General features: G+C 34.9%; 1 long non-coding RNA gene across 1 annotated transcript; it reads left to right on the top strand.

Moving 5' to 3' along the window:
• The first annotated feature begins 20,306 nt into the window (after nt 1-20,306).
• On the top strand, nt 20,307-21,863 carry LOC120251176. The gene is made up of 3 exons (XR_005533389.1): nt 20,307-20,593; nt 21,150-21,243; nt 21,824-21,863. It is a non-coding gene; the product is annotated as an uncharacterized LOC120251176 (long non-coding RNA).
• The last annotated feature ends 11 nt before the right edge of the window (nt 21,864-21,874 follow it).

Consider the following 21,874-nt stretch of genomic DNA (forward strand, 5'->3'; position numbering starts at 1 on the left):
CGTGTTTGGCTACAGGATTTTTGTACTTTTTGCTACAATTTCTTCCATAGCTATAGATGGCATAATGTTGTAGTGTTAGCCTCGATGAACTTGCTCAAGCAAGATGAGGATTTTTGGATAACTTGTATCTTCCTCCTTCGACACTCGTTTGCGAGGAAGCTATGAGTGGGGCATTTGTTTATATAGGTTTTTTTAATACATAAGCCCTATTTCCATTAAAATTTCATTCGAATCGGGTTATAGAAGTGGATAATTTATGGTTTATTATTATCCCATTAAAAAGATAAAAATGAATAAATAATAAAGGGGTTATATTGAATAAAAAGTAAAAAGTATCTTAAAAATAATAATAATAATAATAACAACAACAATAATAATAATAATAATAATAATAATAATAATAATAATAATAATAATAATAATAATAATAATAAGGGAGGGCTCATATGACAAATTATTCAAAATTCAAAATTCAAAAATTTAGCTCAGTAACCATCCGACGGAGAATGTGCAAACATGGAGAAGATAGAAAGGAAAGATAGAGGAGGGACGAAGAAAGAAAAAGAAGAAGAAGAAGAGCGAGCCTGAAAAAGAAGAAGAAAGAAGAGGAAGCATGGAGACAAATCCAACAAAGGAAAAAGGTATGATATCTTTTTATAAAAATTATGAATTGAAGAGACTTAAGAACTTTTGCATGAATTCATGGTTATTCTCATTTAAGCCATTCGTGTATCCATCAACCCCCCATGTGATGTTGTATATGTTAAGCACGATTTAAGCTCTGCATAATTTAAGCTAAACATTGTTCCCCTATATATATATATATATATATATATATATATATATATATATATATATATATATATATATATATATATATATATATATGCATGCAAAAAAAAACTACTTAGGGGTTGTTTGATTGTCTGTAAGTGAATTTACATGTAAGTGAAATTACAGTGTAAGTGAAAATGATGTATTTTAATATACATCACGGCTGTTTGGTTTGTTGTAATTTGAAATGTTGTATTTGTTTTTTCTTTGTTTGGTTTGATGTAAGTTGTGGGGGTATAATTACCATGCAAGGAAAATGGTAAAATTACTGCTATCACATATTGTTAACACTAGTTATTTAATATTATTTATAAATTTTTTTAATTATATACTATGATTCAATTTTATCTTTTAAAACTATTAATTATTTGACTCTCATTAATTAGGATTAATACTAATTTAAAAAATTGATTAATTTAGTGGTGGTTTATTAAATTTAAAAATGTAATATAATTCAATTATATGCCACAAAAATATCTTTCTATATAAATTAAATAGCAATTGGTATTTTAAAATATAATATTAAATTAAATAAAGCATAAATTTTTTTCTCCTCACCCATAATAATTTTTTTCTCGGAAATCATCCCACGATACTCCACTTAAACTTTTGAGTTTTTTTATTAACAACCATATTTTCCTTACGCGCCAAAGGCGATTGTTGACATGGGTGTCATTCACCACCATGTAAAACAGTGCGCTAACAGCTCTTGCCGTAGGAGTAATAACAACACTCTTAAATCCTTTATCAAATTTAAGGCCAAGATTTGCTTGTTTAACTAAATAGCTTACATGAATGATGCCATGATAGCTGTCCATCAAAAATTGGTTGATGTCCTCCTTCCAACAAAATCTTGGCTTTCTAATGGTATCTCTTCAGACTCCATCTATTACAAAGCTACATTCAAAGGACAACAAAATTTATAAACCAATATACCACATACCTGGTAATATTCAATTACAAAAGACAACCAATGTATCCTAAAAAACAAGGTAGAATATTAATTAATAAAAATATATTACAAAAGAAAGCTTCAAGACAATATTTGCCAAAGTATAATTAAACAAAAAAAATTACAAACTTACTAGTTTATAACATTAACACAAGTCATACAAAAAATAAAGAAAAGAGCATAACATACGAAGATACTTTTTATCTATTATTCTACCTGTCATTCATGATTGTATCCCGTACTATCAACCATACTCTCGCTTCTCCACGGACTTGGGATTGTGTTCTCACCTCCCGTACATTTGGTTCCCATTCTTCAAGACTTGGTATGTAGATGTCATTACCTTTTTATTAAACATAATTATGTAGAATACAACAAGCGATGACAATATCTACTTGAGTTTCAAATTAAAAAAAATTGTCTGGAAGTTAAAATTTTGAAACAATTTTTCAAAGCTCCAAATTCTCATTCCACCGAAGTACGCAAAGAGGAATGCCTATAATTAATTAATTCTTTGTTAGTTGATGGTGTACATGCACTAAATTCTTTGAGATGGTATCGAACACCATGAAATGGTGAAATAAACCTAGGTCATGTGGAGTATCTGGCATCTACAAGATACTATTTACCTATAAGAATATAGTTTGAAGTTATCCCACAATTGCGTAAGATCAAATATTTTAATTTTAATAATTTTATTATAGTGATAAAATACCTTCTGGCACTCTAAGTCCATCTTCTCTTTCCAAAGTATTTCGAAGAACAAGTGCGTCATGTGCAGAACCTTCCCACCCGGCCAATACATATGTAAATCTTAATTCAAAATCAACCGTGGCTAACACATTTTGAGTGGGATAAGGTTTTCTTACTCCCACAAAAATGTGCTACAATTTTGGTTGGAATAGATGCCTGGATGTGAGTACCATCAAGTGCCCCAACGCAATTCTAAGCAATTAACAACCCAACTATTAGTACCTTGTAAGGTTTGATTAAAAGATTGTAATTGTATAACCTTTGAGAATTTACCTTAAAATATGGCATAAATCTTTGATCTTGTGTTATGATTGGACTAATACTCATGCTAGGTGGTTGAATTAATTCACCCCGAAGTTCTCCAATAGCACATAAGACATGATTGAAGTACCAGCTAATAGTTTCTCCGGAGCGTAGAAAATTAACTCCAATGACTCTATTTCATACATTATGGCCAAGAATGTGAAGAAACATGGCCACTTTCTCTTTGACACTTACATGTAAAGTGTTGATTAATAATCCTTTTGATTTTAGTAAATCACACAATCCGAAAAATAATGCCATTTTCATTCTCAACATGGTTATACTAGCTTTGTCAGAGGCATGTATTATTCATGAAATATAATTTGAATGTTATTCATCCCTATTGTAATATGGCTCTAATGGCAAATTAAATCACCTTCTTTTATACCATGTCAACACAAAAATGTAATTGCGACAACTAAGGCAACTGCAACATTTTCATCTCCGTGATTTGGTTCCATCTAGAATATATTATAATTGTCATCAAAAGGTAAATATGACTCAGTAAAAATATCATGCAAAAGATTCTAACAAATAAGAATGTTGTAAAAAAGACATTGTCACAATGCACATCATATGGCCTACTTAAATTTATCAAGAAGAAAAAGAAAAAAAAATCTTATTATTACGAAAGACAAGATCTTTTTCATCTGCATTAATTCTATTAAAATCCTTGAGAGGTTTCCAAGAAGTGTTTCATTTTATCATATTATATTATTATATATAAATACATCCTTCACTTTCTTGCAGCACCGACAAAGTCCAATAAATAATTTATTTAATAAAAACTAAAAATGAAAAGTGATTCATATTGATACTACAATAAACCTATTTTCCTCCTCAACCATCATTTCCTGCCAAGCATGGCCATCATTTATCATCCTTTTATAATAATAATATTATTAACATTATTAAAAAAGTGTTCTATCATTTAATTTCCTAATTAATAACAGAAAGGAAAGCAAGTAAAAGGACAATAAAGAGCAGAAGCACATGGGGAAGTTTGTCATTATAGTGCATGGGTAACATCTGATACTAATGCGGACCCACTATGCAACATCTCAGAATGTGACACTTTTTATCACTCACTTTCATTTCATTCATAATTCACCAAATTACTATTTAAATTACTGCTTCAATAATATCAAGATAGTCTATTGAATAATGGCTTTTAATTCTTCAACCAAGTAAAAAAAATGAGTACCGGTAACATACAAGCAAAACAATGAGTGAAGTAATGGAAAGAAGATAATAAAAGAGATTTGGCACAGTAGTTTTTACATTTTTTCCATTTTCCATTAACTATGTTGTATTTAGTCCTATCTGATCCTCAATAATTTTGGCAATTCAAGTTGGTTGTCAAGCTTTCAATTGGATTAGGTCCTCATCAGATTTTTCCAAGCTATACTCAAATCCTTGACATAAATACATGCACAATCATGTAAAAAGATTCCATGTGTAGTTCAGTAATATGCTTACAGGAAGGCCTGACGATGCTTCAGTTCTTCGTTGTGACTTGATTTGATCTTTACTTGCAAATTTGTTATGCAATTATATATCTGTAACCAAAATTTCAACAATACAATGAGATGCATGTTACAGTGAAGATGAAGGAAATTACCAGTTTGAGTAAATACATAGGCTAAGCAAGGATATAATAAAGATAGAATTATACATTCAGGATGAACATATTGCATAAATAAGACTAGATCCTGAATATATCTTTCACATATTTCTAGTATTCCACTAAAATTTATCAATCAGGGTTCTTTTTCCCTACAGAAGGAGAGAACAAAGACAAAAGGGATTTACATCCACACATCCAGAGATCATGGCTATGAACTTAGAAGAAAGTGGGAATTTCTCATTTGTTAGCATTGCTTCGACTTCTAAGATAAGAATAAAGTGTCAAATCTCTTTCTTTTTTCGGATCTATATAATTTAAAGTATCTGTGGATTTCAAAAGATAAAAAAAAAATATATTAACATTCCTTATAAGTAAGTTATACACCGATGATAAGGTATTCATCTTCTCAAAAAATATTTAGTATTCATCTTCTCAAAAAACATCTATTTTAACATGTGGTTAAATAAACAGGGAACGGTTTGGTTATACAATAGCAACATTCTTGATGTCAATGGTTGGCTTAATGATTTGGGCTAGAAATAAGAATCTTCGAGATAAATGCATAGAAATTCTAGTGCCTACATCCTCAGAGTAAATGACAATGGAGAACTTGTCTTCAGCTAAGCATGCATTGGATAAATTTCAAGAAGTTCTTCAAACCACAAACATCACCACATTGAAAGTTCAGTCAATACTAGTATCAAGAGATATGAAGGTAAGATTCACAAACCAACACATCAACAGAAACAAAAAATTCAAAGTCAAAAGTTGTGATTTTGTTTTATTTATTTGTTATAGCATGCAAACATGGTGATGTGGGTGGCATCTGGAGTTGCCGTTATGCTGATGATAGTTCCATTAAATTTCACTCTAATGGGTTTGATCATGTACTTGTTTTGTGTTACCAAAACAACAAGTAGAATCATAAGTCTATTTCTAGAGATCAGGGAGTAGAATTAGGAAGTCTATTTCCAAACACAAAACATAATTGAGAAAATGGGGGAAATTAGCCAGTCGAACAAGAACCAGGCAAAGCCATTGCACTAACTCTTCATCTCAGATCATAATATAGATTAGACTGCAAAGAAAAACAATACCTGGTGTGACTTCTCCAGATGAATAAGAACTTTGTTAGCTTGGGGAACAACCTGAGCTCAAACAAAACACCAAAATTATAAAAATAACAACTTGATAGAACAAAGAATAACCTAGATCGAAATGAGTAAAGAGAGACCTTGGATGGCTCTAATTTCTTTTTGGCGACGGTGGCTTTGACCGAGCAGCGTCGTGGTATAGCACGAAGAGGGTATGAGCGAGATGGAGACAGGTGGGAGAGAATGAACGGCTTGATGGATGTGAGAAGAGAGGATGACAGCTCTGATTTTTTCAAGTGGTGAAGGTAATGAAGGGTTGTGATGGTGATTCTAACCCTTTACATTTTACTGTATTTTCACTTACAATCAAATTAGTTGTAAGTCACATTATAACAAAAGGACATGATGGTCCATTTACTTTTACATGTAAGTGGTATTTTACAGCAAACCAAACACATTATTACATGTAAAAGCACTTACTTTACAGCCACTTACATCTACTTACATGTAACCAAACAACCCCTTAGTGTTATGTAATTGCCTAGGCAAAATAATATCCATCTTTGCGGGCCCCTTCTTATGTCTATGCCATACACATCTAGCCTATATTGTTTGAATTGAAACCATGGGGTATTCCTTCGTATTCTGGTATTATTATTACTATTATTACTTTTAAGGAATGAAACATAGTCAAAGGGTAGATTGTGTTAGGCTTTAACACTCATCTCATACTAAGATTAATGAATCCGAGTAAGTTCTTTTTTATTTTTATAGGTATAATACCCTTTATTGGTCCCTCTACTTTTTCTCTCTCTTCCCTTTTGGTTCCTCTACTCGAAATGCTCCCGACTAGTCCCTCTCACTTTTTGAAAATGTGCCCACTTAGTTAGAAATGCTCCCAACTAGTCTCTCACTTTTTAAAAATAGCCCAACCAGAGGGACTAAGTGAGCATATTTTTAAAAGTAGAGGGACTAGTTGGGAGCATTTCTAACTAAGTGGGCACATTTTCAAAAGTAAAGGGACTAGTTGGGAGCATTTCTGAGTAGAGGGGCCAAAAGAGAAGAGAGAGGAAAGTACATGGACTATTTTGGTTATTATACCTATTTTATGTGTTCAATGTCTAATATGATGATAAACTCCCTCGATGCCATGAATCCTTTGATTTTTATAGGATGAGCGAGACAATTGTAGGAAGATCTAAGTATATGCTATCAACATTTAAAAAACAAAAGAAGAAAAAGGTTGGATTTATTTTGAAATCTATTGAAAAAACAAAAGGAAAGAAAGAAAATAAAATAAAATAGAGCTAATCTAAAAATATAAATCTTTTGAAGGTTTATTGAGTTTTATAAGAAAAAAGCATTAAATTTTGGGTTTATTTGCAGAAGTTAAAAAAATGTGAAAATGTAGAAATTCGGGAGCTTGATTGAAAAATTCATAGGCAAAATATAAAAAGATGAAAACTAGGGCTTATTTGCAAAGTTAGTGATCTTCTTTGAAAAAAATGGAAAGTCCAAAGGCTTAGTGGGGTATTTTAGTAATTTCACAAGACCCTTCCCCCCACCAACCCAAAAAAATCCTCTTTTAAGCGTACCATGAGGTCCAATGATGGCGCCTACTCTCCTTGACGGGGGTCTCTCCATTATCTCGTGACACTCACGGAAGCGGATGGATTGTTAAAATCTCTTAAAGACTCTCTTGGAGCTCGCTGTGATGTCTAATGCATGGTGATTGTTCTCTTTGAGAGGGTCCCTCCATTGCTTCTTGACAGTCACACGAGCTGAAACAGTTGATGAAGACATGATGCAAGACTCTCTTAAAGCTAGCTGTGATGTCCAATGCATGGCAACTGTTCTCCTTGAGAGGGTCTCTCCATTGCCTCTTGGCAGTCACACTGATAAATGTCTAAATACATCACTTTAATTATATATAATTTATCCACTTTCATGCATATTTTTATGACTCCGATGCGTTTTACATGTTTTATTTGTTACTATAGCTTCTGGACATCGAAGGATCATCGAGAGCATGAATGAGCTTTGTTTTGGAATAAATCAAAGAATTTATTGAAGCTCACACGCACCCTCAGGCTCCGGGCAAAAAGAGTGGATTTTCAAGCAAATCACTGTAGTAGTGGTTACCATAGCAAATCACTATAGCATTGTGTGGCCAGTGTGCGGCTTGCATAGAGGAAACTGAGATGTGTGCGGCCGTACACCAGCCCTCACACACATAGGCAAAACACTCACTTGAAGACTTTAAAAGCCAATCTAGGATTTTTTTTGGAAGGGTCTTTGGCCACCATCTCCTCCACTCGTCTCCACCACCATCACTGGAGTAGTTCATCGGCTGGAGAAGGGGTTTTGGAGAGCTATTTGAAGAGCAAGAACTAGGTAGGGAGAAGGTCACACTCAAGGAAGAACATCGAGGAGTTCGACGACAAGGATCCGATGAGCTCTTGTCACCACCTTCTAGCCTACATCCTAGGGGAGTTGATTATGAGCTTTTGTATTATTTTATCTATGAATACTCTCCTTGTGATATGGAACTAGCCTCCCAAGGCCACCGGACATCCGGTAAACCTTGGGAGAGGAACTTGTATGGATGATTGATTTCTTTTGTTAATTGATTGTTGGCATGTTTGTTTGATTTCAATCTATTATTTTGATGTTCAACCTACAATGGATGGATTCCGTAGGTTTTAATTCATGAATTGTATATATATGGCGGGATGTTTGCATGTATTAGGTCACACAATGATTGAAGGGGGATTCAATGTGCCGGTACACAGGAGGTTCTAAGTGGTGGTAGCTCCCCGTGAGGTTAGGGTAATTTTAGGCGAAAGCGAGCATTAGAATTACCCTAACCAAGACTCCTTGTTCCCATACACATTGTAGGGGTATCTTCTGGATGCAAGAACCCATATTAGATTAGGGGTACATTATAGAGGTTCCGAGGTAGTCAACTCCTGAGTCTAGTGGATCAAACGTAGCAACTTAGCACTCAATTTCCTAAATTTATCCTTACTTGTTCTTCTCCTGAGGAGATCCTCGCCAGAGGCCTTTTGTGCTCATTACACCTTGCCCTTTAGATTGCTTGCATGGTGTGCCTTAGTCCATTTTGTTAATAGTACTTTATTTTATTTATTGGATTAGATAGTGATACCTAGGAGGAAGTAATAGCAGATCTTGGGCTCTTAGGAATACGACTCTCTCGTGCTTGCGTGGGAGGTTTAATACTTGATGACCCGTGCACTTACGGTCAAGGAGTCGCGTGCTCGCTTTTAAGCGTGTTACCCGCTCACTCATCACACATGAGCTGAAAGAGTTAATTAAGACATGATGAAAAACTCTCTTGAAGCTAACTGTAATGTCCAATGCATGGCGACTGCTCTCCTTGAGAGGGCCTCTCTATTACCTCTTGATAGTCACACGAGTTGAGAGAGTTGATGAAGACACTCGAAGACTTCTCTTGAAGTTAGTTGTGATTTCTAATGCATGGTGACTGCTCTCCTTCATAGGGTCTCTCCATTATCTCTTGACAGTCACACGAGCTGAAAGAGTTGATAAAAACTGATGAAGGCTTCTCTTGAAGCTCAGTGTGATGTCTAATGCATGGTGACTGCTTTCCTTGAGAGGGTCTCTCCATTGCCTCTTGACAGTCACGCAAGATGAAAGAATTGATGAAGACCTTTGAAGAACTCTCTTTAAGCTAGTCGTGATATCTAATGCATAACGACTGTTCTCCTTGAGGGGGCCTCTCCATTACCTCTCAACAATCACACAAGCTAAAAGAGTTAATAAAAATATGATGAAGAAAAACAAAGACTCCCTATGAGGTACAAAGCATGGGATCTCAATACTCATCAAAATGAAAAGAAAAAAATCAAGTTTGTGATTCAGTAACCATGTAAACACAACTTGAGATCCACAAAAAATTCTAAAAGCAAATCAGTCAAAGTCATCAAGTTACTGGCCCAATCATGTAAGAGGTCATGGTCTGATGATGTACAAGTCAAGGCTCCAAGGCATAAGAGTGTTAAGACTTAAAAATCTCGAATGAAGTGATAAATGGACTCTAGAGTCTCAAAAGACATCAAAAGTTAGAGACTTAAACGAGTTTAACAAATCAAAAGATTTTGATGACTTCACCAGCATGAAATACCGAAGTCTTCAAACATCAAAAATTAAAGAGGATCAAGTTGTGACTTACAAAAATAGCAGGATCACACCTTGAACCTCAAATAACGCTTAAGATGCAAACTATAAAATTCAAAGATGATCAAAGTCAACATGTCAAGAGAGATAGTCAAGCATGTTTTTCGGCTAAAAAAAGTCAAAAAAAAAATTGAAATATTGTGACCCTCATTCACATAATCGAATATATGCAAATCAAGTGATGATAGGAGGAAATTAGGAAAATATGGTTATGAGAACTAGAATTCCTAGTTTATGCATTTTCAATCAAATCCATGTACTCATGTTCTTTTCAAGTCAATAAAAATTGATTTCATGTTTGTTCATTCTTTTTTTACACTTGCACTTAATCGGAGGTTTCCATGACATTGTCTGGGGTAATTAACATGAAGGGCTTGCCCCTCATGGAAGTCATGAGCCCATAATCACTTGAAACCTTTAAATAATTAAAATTTTGATTTGTGATCCACTTATTTTTTGCTGATTGACTTTATTAAAGGTCGGACAAGAATAAAGGACTCCACAGTTGTAACTTGAGAGATCTATACATGAATGATGATGAATTTTAAACAATATATGTGTGTGTGTGTGTGTGTGTGTGTGTGTGTGTGTGTGTGTGTGTGTGTGTGTGTGTGTGTGTGTGGGATTTATTTGGAAGAAAAACTTCACTTAAATTAATAGAATAAAATGTACATTATAAACATATATAAAGAAATTTTAAATACTTTTTTGTGGAATTGATAGTTTTATTATTTTCAAATTTTACAGAGATGACCATTGCCACAATGGGTGAGTGATAGTGTAATTTTAACTCTTATGCGAGAAAGTTGAGGGTTTGATTTGTTTTTTTAAAAATATAACTCGTGGATTTAGGGTGTGTGTAGGCGGCTTGTCCATATTGTAAAAAGTTACAAAGATGATTATAATTTTTTTGTTTTTTTGGTAGAAATTTTTAACTTATGAGTATTGTTTTTTTATCTTAAGGGGAGGGAAGGAGAGGGAAGTGAGAGAAAAGAAAGGAAGGGTTCAACCCTTGTTTGGATAGACAAATTTTATAGAAGGAAAATAAAGGATAAACATTGTTTGGTTAAAGAAGGGAAAGAAAAGAAAATTATATATAATAATATGATTTTCCAATTATAGCCTTATTTTAAATATAAATTACTTATTTTTATTTAAACACATAGAAAATATCGCAAATAAATTCATATTTTAAGCAGGTTTTTTTAATAAATATTAAATTATTATAATGATCATTATTATTTTGATTTTGATTTTTATACTTTAATTTTTTTTTTTCTCAAATAACATCATTTATTTTTCCTTTGGAAGTATGTCATACATTATTTAAATACCAATTCCTCCTACATCTCTATTGAATCATCACAAGATCACTTTATCATATTGTTAGTAAACCTATTATAATATTTTAATTCATAGCATATAATCATGTTGAATTAGATAATTATTAATTTTTTCACTAAAAGAAAATTTTTATTTTATTTTTTACTTACAATAAAATTTGGATAACAAAGAATACAAATTCTTCTAAGGATGAATTGACGAATAAAAAACACAACATAAACAAACAAATAAACAAATAAGTAAACAAAAAAGAAATACATAAAAACAAAAACCTACGATGGGTGTCATGTGAATACTTGATTAAAATAAAATTAGATTGAAAAAAGCGAAAGAAAAACTTATGAAGTAGCGTTATGTAAATTAATTTAAAAAAAATTAAGGGTATTAAGGTCTTTTTTTAAAAAAATTAAAAATTTTTTTAGGAGGTTCTCCTCCCCCAAAGACCCCAAATCGGGGGCCAAGAAAAAGTGGTGTTTTGAAGGGTCAAAGTTAACCCTTTATTTCCATTCATAAAATTAAAAATGTCTATCCAAACGAGGGAAGGACTCATTATGACCCTCCAAAAACTCTCGCTTTACTTTTTACTTTCCCTCGCCGCCACTCAATCCAAACATAGCATAAATGAAATATTAAATATAATATATATATATATATATATATATATAAATTATGGGGCCTCGGAAATCTTAAGGCCTATGTCTAGGGCCGACCCTGGTCACACTAGCTTATGATGTTAAGAGATCGTTTGGTTCGCATAATACAGAAAGATTACCATCTGTTACGTCTTTGAAAAATATTACCACGCTTTGGCATTGCATTGGTGGTAATCGGATTGTAATATCACATTATATGAGAATATTACCAAGAAAGTTGTTAATCTTATTACCACCAAATTTGGTATCTATTTTGGATATCAAATATGTGGTAATCTCATAATATGGTAATGAAATATTCCCGGTAATAAGAGTTTCCAACCAAATATGGTTATATCAAATTATCACAATATTCCAAAATATATAACATTCTCATCCATATTACCATGGTAATCTCATTACGTGGTAATATGTCATTACCACAAACCAAATGGCCCCTAACGGTAATTATACATGACTTCTCAAATTGTAAATCCAAAGTAGTCAAACTTGGACTAGCCCGACCAGTTTGACTGGACAACTCGGAAATCGACCATGAGGGCGGTCCAGTCATACCCTTCAACTCGGACTTTACATGACCCCCGTTAAGAACTTGGGAAACCTAGCCGATTTAACCTGGAACTAGTTAAAGATGAGCACTTGCATGTAATGAAGATAAACACCAAATAGAGAAGTGGAGGTGAAGTAAATGACGCAGAGAAAGAGATAGTGAAATTTTGTGAGTTATGAGAGGTTTTTTTTTATTTTTAATTTTGATTTTTTTTTTTTAATTTTGCGAGTGCCCGATAGGCTTAGATGATGATGTTTTTTTATTTTTATTTTAAACAAATATTTTATAGTTTTAGGAAATTAATGATTGTATATAAAATTAAATTTTTAAATATAAAATTAATTAGTTATATTTTTTAATTTATTAAAATTAGAGATTATATTATATTTTTATAATTATTGTTTATAAAATTAAAATTTTAAATATCAAATTAAGTAATTATGCTTTTTTATTTATTACTAATAGAGATCATATTATATTTTTATAATTATTAAATATTAGAATATAATTTTTTAAAAATTTATTATTGACTTTGATTCAACCCTATTGAGCCCTTGACCCTTGAACTTTATCGGGTTAATGCTTGGGTTTGTCAATTTTGTATAAATCACATGGACTCCAAAAAATAATTTTATTTAAAATTAAATTTAAGGGATCAAATTATAATTTTTTAAAACTGAGTGATTGAAATAGTAACACTAAAAAATAGGGAAAATTACTGTTTACCCCTCGTGAATTTCAAAAATTCCCAAACAACCCCTCCAATTTTGGCAAACCCCAGACAACCCTTCCGTTATTGTTTAACTTCCCTTTTACCTCCTACCGTTCACTTGAAATGCAACCATGGTATGAAATTCCATTTTTTTTCCCTTGAAAATGGCAGGAAAAAAGGGCCACTCACATCATGTCCAATCTTTATACATACTGATTTTGCAATTTTTGTTGCCTTTTGTCAAACAAAGTTTAGAAGGCTCATCACATCTTTTTCTTTTTTTCTTCTTCTTTTTCTTATTCTCCTCATTTGGTTTGTTATATTTGAATTACGCGGTTTTTGATAAGGTTAGAATTTTTTTCGATTCGAGGATATTGTTCACTGCTGACTTCTTGGGAATTGGTGTTAGCTTAGTTGAGATACGTGAGCGATTGGGTCTTGATGTTCCCCGTGTTAGGGTGAAGTTTATCACACCCGATGGATATAAAAGCGGTTTGTCAATAGAAAAGCGAGGTTGACTTCCGTAGTATGTGCCATTGTCGATCTTGTCGGGGCAGACGTGACGTAGCATTGTCGAATCCTACTAAAAATGAGTTTTTCTCATTGTAAGATTCTTCTCTTTTATGTTTATCTTGCTGTATAAGTTTATTACTATTTAATGTCGCCTGTCTCTGTTTAAATACATTATTTTTATATTTAACAATTGTCTTCTTTGTTTAATTTATTTGTCAGTATTTAACTATTTGCATTACGTTTAACATTGTAATGTATCATTTAAACATTTTATGTCTCTGCTTAAAATATTTTTCATTCGGTTTAAAGCTGAAGTGTTGCCCAAGTGCCAATGGTAAATTTATGGTATCCGATGCACAAGAATTAATAGCGACATTAAATTTATCTAGATTAATGAGAAAAGCTTGGTCCCCATGTGTTTCCATTTTTTTCTCGAATCGAGCGTCAACCAGCTTATGGACTTCACACCATATATGAGAAGGAAGACCACTTCCCCTAAACACCCCTCCTCCTCGTCCTCTACTTCTTCTCGGATGAGTTTCATCTTCATGTGTCCAGGATATTCGTTTAAAGGATTTGTTGTGATCATCCTCTTCTAGAGAATCGATCACGCAACAAGTTAAACTTTCTTTTCCTGTTCAAGTCGGGAAAAGCTCTGTCTAATTGCACGAATGCGGAGGATGATGGGCAAGCGATTAGCGGGCATTTTGACTTGATCGGGACAAGAAAGTTTTTCACGCATTAGCTGATTGCGGAGGATTCTCCGGAGAGGGTGACCCACGACACATACTTTAAAACGAAATTGATATTTATCACTTGAGAATTGTTCTCATCGTTTAAAAAATTATCCTTAGTGTGCAAATATTATTGTCTTTGTTTAACTGTTTAACTATCTTTTTTTAACTGTTCGTGTTCTATGTTGTATGCGGGGTTCAAGTTGATGCACATGTTATGCAATCACCGTGAGTATTCGAAGGTACAAATACTTGTTGAGGAAAGCCAAAATCTTAATAGAGCGAACTAGGATAGACTCGTGAAAGTGTCCGATGTCCGTTAAGACATTGTAAATGTTGTGGATGTTGTAAATGTTGTAAATATTTTATTTGAAATGAAGCAAACGTATCTGAGTGTGAACTTTTGATATTTAATCAGAGGCCATTGTAAATGTTTAAATATTATAAATGAAACAAACTTATTTGAGAGTCAACTTTTGATATTTAAACATTTTTAGAAACAAAAAACGGTATTGTAAACAAACAAAATGTTAAACAAAATCGCCTTACTACTTAAACAGTGGCAACAATGTTTAAATAAAAAATAAATATGTTTAAACAGTGACAACGGTTTAAACAAAACAATAAATATGTTTAAAGCGATATACAAATTATTTAAACGAGTGAGCCGATAGTTTAAAGAATATACATAATTATTTAAAGCGTAAAAAGGTTGACGTTTAAGCAGAGACCCATGAGGTACCCAAGAGGATTGATGGAATGCCCGTAACACAATGTTTTGGAAAAAAATATCCATCTTCAACCCGATGTCGCAGAAAATATTCAATTTAAACAATCACATATATTCTAAAAGCAGTTAAATCAAAAATACTTAAATGGTTTTACATATTGGTTTAACGAGACATACATTTAAAAGGTGGAGATACTTGTGGAGGATAGCGAAATCTTCGTGTTGGTCGTTGTGTCGATGATCGTTATGAAGTGATTGACCGGTCGCAGCTTCTACGTAGATCTTGCCATCGGAACATGCTCATATCGCGGTGGCAAGTTTATGGTATCCCGATGCAAACACGCTTGCGCTCAATAATGCGGACGGACACCAACGTTCATCGATTTATTAGCGGCTACTTCACCATCGATAATTACAAAGCTGGCGTATAAAGGAAGCTATATTCCCTATACCCGACGATGATAAGCCTACGGACGGAGTCAGTGAAGCTGCGTCTGCGACCGCTTTGTGCGACGAAGGCAACTTGGGCATCCTAGGCGAAAGAGGATCGAGTCATAAGCTTTTGAGGTTCGCGAGTTATGTTACGACCCTCGCCATGGCTCGATTCTGATCGCGAGATCTTGCAATGAAAAGCTGATTGCCGACTAGCCATTGTAAAACAGTGATTTTTAAAAAGAAACAAACTTAATTGTGTGCCAACTTTTCATTTTTAAACAGAGAAAACCTTATTCTTACAGTTAACATATGTATTTAAATAGAGGCATTATTATTTTAAACGTTAAATAGTTATTTTTACAAGTGACTAGTTCTTCTTAAACTGTAACATGGATATTTAAATAATGACATTGATAGTTAAACAATTAGACTTAAAAGTAAACAATGAAAGTGTAAGTTAAACAATGATACTGGAAGGTTAAAAAAAGATTCAAGTATATTAATATAGATACATGTAAATTTACATTGACAAAATTTGTCATGTTCTTCGAAAACAATGAATTGAATTTAAACCGGTTAACATTTGAAACTAAGACAACGTATTCTATGAACCCGCTTTCGAACACTCCCCTTTGGCAGTGATGCCGGCTGCCCTCCCCTCCTTAAGTATGCGGGAAACATACTTTAATCGCGAGATAAAGGGACGTCCGCTTGCACGCGTGAAGCTTCTCATCTGCGAGTAATCGCTCGATAAACCGCATCACATAGGCGGTGCGATCGATACTTCCTTGTCTTTGTCGTAGGGGTTTTCGAGTGTCATGAGCAAGTGGGTATTTTTGCGATCGCCGACTCGCGAACTCCATGCCGATACAAAAGGTCGAATAGGTTCCGGCTGGAGGTATACAAGTTGATATTAGAATCACGGTTACTTACCAAACACGATTACTCAAACACAAATTATTAAAGCACTTACCATGTCTAGCGTGTCTTTATCGTATTCCTTGCTTTGGCATGAAGAATAATGCCTGTATTCTTGTTTGTCATTGTCAAGGATGATGACATGGAAGTGGCCATTCATAATTATCGGGAGGATGACAATTTCAACATCATGCAAGTTGCGCATGGTATCTCCGATCATAGCCATAGTGGTATCATGTGCGTCTTTTTGCATTGACATAAACTGCGCTAGTGGTCGTGTAATGGAGGGCGCTTCTTATAACGATATGGCACTATCGTCGGTGAATTTTTAGATTATACATACGACAAACGTCCCATCACATCGATCTGCGACCATGTCCCTTTCCCTCAGCGGATCGAATAACTCGGACCGTGTGAAGTGACGGAGTCATTCTTCCACACGACGGTCTTTGCGGTTAAGCTGATGAGGAGATACGTAAGCAATATTATAAATATTTAAGCGATACATCAATCGCTTTAAATTCTATGTCGAATATTTAAAGCGTTAACTATATAAATTAAATGGTAAAAATATAATAGTTTAAATTTTATCTAGAATAGTTAAACGTTAAATATATAACTTAAAGGGTAACATGTAATAGTTTAAACAATACTAAAAAAACTTCAAACTTACTTGTCCACGAGGCGGTTGAGGAAGATCCTTATCAACTCCTGCTCATACTTGTTGAGGTCGCGATTGGCAACGTATTTTTTTCTTCTTGAATAAAGACTTTCCGAACTTCTTCTAATTTTTTTATTGGCATTGATCTTCTCTCTCAGTCGCTCATTTCGTGGCATTCCCTTGACCCTCGTCAACATCTGTTTTGGGATCATCATGCGGCACTGTTGTTAATGGTTGTCGGTGTTTAGCACCAGCATCATCTTCCTTCGATGCGGGCATGACAGCAACATCAAGCGGAGACATATCCTTACATGCTTCTTTTCGTTGTGGGATTGTGTCTGGCTTTGATGCGGCACTCGTCGACCATTGGTTCCACCGTGACTATGATTTCGTTGATAATAGAGTTAACGACCTTCTCAACCGTGGCCATGACAACAGCATCAACGGGAGACACAATGTTAGCTGGTTCTTGTTCTTGAGGATTGTGTCTATCTTTGATGTCGAATCGTCACCGCCCTGTTCCACTCGGGTTCATGATAGAGTCATTGATCTTATCAACAGCGGCAATGGCAACATCATCTGCGATCTCCTCCACCGTGACGACCATGTCATCAACGGTAACACCATCAGTCGCCGATGGTGCTGTTATTGTTTCATCATCAGCCGGCGGTGGAGACGGAGGCATTATTGTTTTCCTCTTTTTCGCAAGCCTCTTCGAATGAGGTCATTTTTGAATGGCCTCCCTGATGATGTCGTCATCGTCGAATTCTGACGACGCGTCCGTCCCGGGTGCTTTATTTGTTCGGAGGGACGACACAGTTGATTGTGACCGGTCTTCCAATGCCTCAACCCGAGCGACAAGCCGAGGGAACTCGGTCATCAATATCTGGCAAACTTGCAGAAGAGTTGCAGTGACATCCTTGTCTAGTGTCGTCTGGGGCGCTGCCACGGTCGGGGGGACTGTCGATGTTGTCATCGGTGGGGGATTTGCAATCTGGCTGGGTAGGGGAGGGCTTCTCTGGCGTCGAGGAATGCATGCGCATTTTGGGCTGGAAGTTAGAGAATGACGTCGAGCGAGCACGGAAGAGGTTGCCCTCTCATCTTGCTTTCGAGCAAGTGGTTCCCGGAGCAATAGCATCGAACCCGACGGTTGGTCCGAACAAATATATCTTCATCAACATTCACGGAACCCAAATTTCAGGGAAACTAACATGTGTAAACCAAACAATTTAACGAAATCATTTACTTTAAACAATAAAAACTAAAGTTAAACATTGAACTTATATATTTAAACATTATAGCATAAACGTAAATAGAGAACAAAAGTTTTAAACATTGAAGAATATGTTTTAAACGGTAAATGAACAAAGTTAAACGGTAAATTATATGTTTAAACATTAACGTCTACTGTTAAACACATCGTTCATGATTTATTACCTCTTTTCCTTCAAGAGATGACAAACTGGTTTCTATCGTCGCTTGCTTCCGGTAAGTATTTTCACCGTAGCACGAGCATCCTTGGAATCTTGCAAAAAGCGGACTTTCTTTCCGGTTCCCGTCACTCAGTAAAAACCGGATGTTAGCAGCGATCGTCAGACCCCTTGATATACCCTGTGTTGGTCTTCTTCCCCGTGCATCTAGTATGCACTCTAGCGGCTGCTTGTAGAATGTCCTCCATAAGCCACTTGTGCGTCGCTTGCGCCCATTCGTATAGCCCCATGCCAGGTAGATCATCGACATAATCAACGATCTAGTTAGGAACCACAGGCGGGAGGTATTTGGGAAGAGGATTATACCCACGAGGTACACCATCAGTAGTTTCACAAAATTTTCTTCTTCTCCCCTCTGTCTAATGAGTTGCTGAAGAGTGCTCCTGATGGAGTCTTTGTGTCTCTCGTAGGTTTTGGATAAATACCTCTCTTCGAAAGCTGAGCGTGTTTTCTTCTTCTGAAATATGACTGCATCTCCATCGTAATGCAGACCAAGAATGAAAGCCACATCTTCAGGGCTGAAAGTCAGCATGCTTTCCCCGATCCTGAATTTATTGATGCAGCTATCGTACCTTTGCAACAGAGAATCAAGAAGGTCCCACTCTTGGAATACAGCTTCCAACTCAGTAAATGCTGCAAATGGTGTTCTTCGGATGATCTCCCACTGTCGAGGGATCATGTGAACTTTCAATTCAGCCATGGTGTCCACTACCGGTGTCAAATAGCATCGCCCATTAACTAGATTGACCGCTATAATCACAAGCCTGCGACAATAACAGCACATTCAGCAAGCCGTATTCACAAATTGTTAAGCGGAAATATAAGTTGTTAAACGATAAACTCTCAATTCTTAAACAGTGGTATCTCTTGTTAAACAGAGACCTATATTATTAAATAGGGATGCCAATATTTAAACGGAGACAACAAAACTTAAGCGGTAAAAGCTCATTCTTTAAAGCGGAAATCTCATTTGTCATGATCTGAACCATATCAATTGAAAGGGGAAAGCGTACATTATAAACATTACATAAATCACAACAATCGAAAAAAACTATTTCGATCGTGTACATAAATGAAAAATGTAAAACAAAACAAAACCCTAGTCGAGAAATCTCCTGCAGACTAACAAAACCCCGACCGATAAATCCCCTCAGAGGCTTTGATGTCTTCCAATAAAAAACAAAATCACAAAACAAAACCGAAAAATGTTTCTTTGTAACAGAATAGTTAACATAAAACTATAATCAATACCTTAGATTACAAACCCGATGAAAATGCTCGAATACTTGCACGGGACTTCTCCTTTGAGACACCCGAGTGGAAAAGGAAAAAGTCGAATTTTATAGAGGATGTGAAAAATGGTCGGAGACGCGAGTTGAGGAGAAGACAAAGCAACTACACAATGGTCATAGCCTAAACGCCCCACACCCACTCCTCCTCACAACGCCGAAATGGTCGCAACCATGACTTCTCGTCTAGGGCATTTTCAGTCCATAAAATTTAAAAATTACTCAGTTAACTACCGTTACATATTTTGGGGGTTTCAAAATCATGGAGTGTAAAAGGAATGGGGTTTTGGGGATTGCAAAATTAGGGGGTTTTTTTTGGCAATATGGCAAATTTAGGGGTTTTTTGGCAATTTCCACTAAAAAAATATTAGGAATTATTTAAGTTATGTTTGCCCTTAATTTTTATATCACTTATATATAGAAAATATTATATTGATATAAAATTAATTTGTTTTTTATTCTTGTGATTGTTTTGACATTTTAACCTGTAGCCCCAAATTTATCATGCCCTTCGACTTCGAGAACTCGAGCACTCGAGCGAACGACTTCGAGAACTCAAGCTCTCGAGCTCGAGAGCGAGAGCGAGAGCGAGAGAGAGAGAGGAAAGTTGGTCATGGAGTCATCTTCCTCTTCGCCCACCTCCTCCACCCACTGTTTCTCTCCTCATTCACAGGGGGAGGTGAAGCTTACCATCACGCAGTTGGAGCAAGAGAGCGTGGAGAGGAATGTGTTTGAGATTTACCGTCACCTCGCTGAAGCTCCCCCTCAGGCCAAGCCTTTCATGTGTGCTCATTTCCCCCCTTTTTATTGTTTGCTATTGAATTGCTCCTATCTCATCTAATTTTCTGATGAATTGTTTCTTTGCTTTTATGGTTAAGAACTTAAGATTCAAGCAATGATGTTTCAAGTCAAGATTCGTAACGTGAATTAAAAAAAAATTATTATTATTTTTTTCTAGATGGTGTATGTACGTTTGATTGTAGATAAGGTTTAGTTGGGGAGTTGTTGGGCTGGCTCAATGTCCTTGAAAGGCATGATTTTGTATACACAGTGCTGGATTACCCTATCCATTTTGAGTTCTGTATTGTTAGATTGGGTAGGATTTTAAGGAGGGCGATTTTTGTTGCCTTGCCAAGCTTTTATTAATGAATTCAACCAAGAAAAGAAAAAGAAATTTTTCTGAGCATGAAATGGCCTCCATCTTCCCCGAAAGTGGTGAAGGATTTATATGATTTAGATATAACCATATGGCAAAAAATGTTTTTTAAATTATACATATTGATCTGTTCCTGGGTTATGATGAAAGTTTTAATCTTGAAAATATTGTGTTACTGTGAAGTATGGCAACTTTGCTTATATAAGGAAAGGACATGACTTGGATCAAAAGATTAAATCTAAGGCCTTCCAGGAGATTTAAAAGGATGGCATTTAAGGTGATTTAAGTCTCTTCATAATAATGGCGTTGTATTTTGACTATGCATTCAATTTGGAGTTATAATATTTGGCATTTGTATTCCATATCTTGAATTGAAATGATTTGAACCAAGCTTTTGGTTTTACAGTTTTGTGTATTCAAATAATTTCATTCATTGAATAATTTGATAGTCAACATTGGTATGCTATATGGTCGATTCTTATGCGTAAATTTTATAGCCTTATGCTTTATGCTTCCATTGTGACCTATGTTTCATTAAATGAGTATTAATGTAGCTTGTATCATATACACTGAGCACTTAATCAGGCACAACCTTTTGATATTCATTCTTATGTATCTCCAGTTATACAAGTAATTTTTAATTTTTATACATCAGAGAAGGGACAGGTTGAAGTTATGCTTAATTTACTAAGGGAGTAATGCACCTGTTTTTAGATTCCTTCAGGCATACTAAACACCCTTCAGTACTTGATCATGCATAAATCATTGATGAGAGAATTTTCTAGAACACTTTTTTGTAAACTCTTGTGATTTTTTCTTCAATCTTAGCATCTAACTTTAGATTTTTGGTCTATTAGGGTGCAGCTTTTGGCATGATGAGCATGTTGAGTTCTTAACTAAAAAGGACT

Source organism: Dioscorea cayenensis, chromosome 20, assembly GCF_009730915.1.
Source record: "Dioscorea cayenensis subsp. rotundata cultivar TDr96_F1 chromosome 20, TDr96_F1_v2_PseudoChromosome.rev07_lg8_w22 25.fasta, whole genome shotgun sequence".
Classification (NCBI taxonomy): domain Eukaryota; kingdom Viridiplantae; phylum Streptophyta; class Magnoliopsida; order Dioscoreales; family Dioscoreaceae; genus Dioscorea; species Dioscorea cayenensis.